Below are 1324 nucleotides of genomic sequence, written 5' to 3'. Positions count from 1 at the left end.
AAGAGTCTCTTGATGAAAGTGAAGGAGGAGAGTGAAAAAGTTGGCTTAAAGCTCAACATTCAGAAAACAAAGATCATGGCAGCTGGTCCCATCACTTCATGGGAAATAGATGGGGAAACAGTGGAAACAGTGTCAGACTTTATTTTTGGGGGCTCCAAAATCACTGCAGATGGTGACTGTAGCCATGAAATTAAAAGACACTTACTCCTTCGAAGGAAAGTTATGACCAACCTAGATAGCATATTCAAAAGCAGAGACATTACTTTGCCAACAAAGGTCCGTCTAGTCAAGGCTGTGGTTTTTCCTGTGGTCATGTATGTATGTGAGAGTTGGACTGTGAAGAAGGCTGAGCGCCAAAGAATTGATGCTTTTGAACTGTGGTGTTGGAGAAGCCTCTTGAGAGTCCCTTGGACTGCAAGGAGATCCAGCCAGTCCATTCTGAAGGAGATCAGCCCTGGGATTTCTTTGGAAGGAATGATGCTAAAGCTGAAACTCCAGTACTTTGGCCACCTCATGCAAAGAGTTGACTCATTGGAAAAGACTGATGCTGGGAGGGATTGGGGACAAGAGGAGAAGGGGACGACAGAGGATGAGACGGCTGGATGACATCACTGACTGGATGGACATGAGTCTGATTGAACTCCGGGAGTTGGTGATGGACAGGGAGGCCTGGCGTGCTTCGATTCGTGGGGTCGCAAAGAGTCAGACACGACTGAGCGACTGATCTGATCTGATCCCCAGTCAGGTAAAGCCCAGGAAGTCAGGCCCTTTGGCCTAACTGTCCCAAAATAATTGGTCAGATAGCTCAATGTAAATTTTTCTGGCCCCTTAAACAGATAACTTAAAACTGGGGTAAATAGAACAGGCTTGTTTAGCTTTTAATGTCAGAGACCAGTAGGGGTTCCTCAGGCTCATTAGCTTTGTTGCTGTTCAATCAAAGGGACTCTGCTACCTCAGGGACGGCAGCGCATCAGGCCGCCCTGTCCTTCACCATCTCCAGAGTTTGCTCAAACTCGTGTCCATTGAGTGGATGATGCCATCCCACCCTCTCATCCTCTGCCACTCACCCCCTTCTCCTCCTGCCCTCAGTCTTTCCCAGCATCAGGGTCTTTTCCAGAGAGTCTGATTTGGGATGCAGTAAGCAGCAGGGAGCAGAAGCTGGAAGCAAGGCCTTAGTTTCCCAGACCCGGAGTCCTAACCTCTGGACCCTGGAGCCAGCAGTTAGGGTTAAGGTCCCTAGTCTTGCCTGCCCAGTTGAGAGGCAGAAGGTAAAGAGTAAAGTAAAAAGTTTATTGAAAACAAAACTACATTCAGAAATGAACAC

General features: G+C 47.9%; 1 protein-coding gene across 1 annotated transcript in view; it reads left to right on the top strand.

Moving 5' to 3' along the window:
• CLN8 (ceroid-lipofuscinosis, neuronal 8 (epilepsy, progressive with mental retardation)) overlaps positions 1-1324 on the top strand; it is a 60634-nt gene that overhangs the window by 9639 nt on the left and 49671 nt on the right. The gene's annotated exons all lie outside the window — the stretch shown is intronic.

Source organism: Bison bison, unplaced genomic scaffold, assembly GCF_000754665.1.
Source record: "Bison bison bison isolate TAMUID 2011002044 unplaced genomic scaffold, Bison_UMD1.0 scf7180017863606, whole genome shotgun sequence".
NCBI lineage: Eukaryota > Metazoa > Chordata > Mammalia > Artiodactyla > Bovidae > Bison > Bison bison.
Note: the sequence above shows the minus strand (reverse complement) of the source record. Positions and strands in the feature narration are given on the sequence as shown.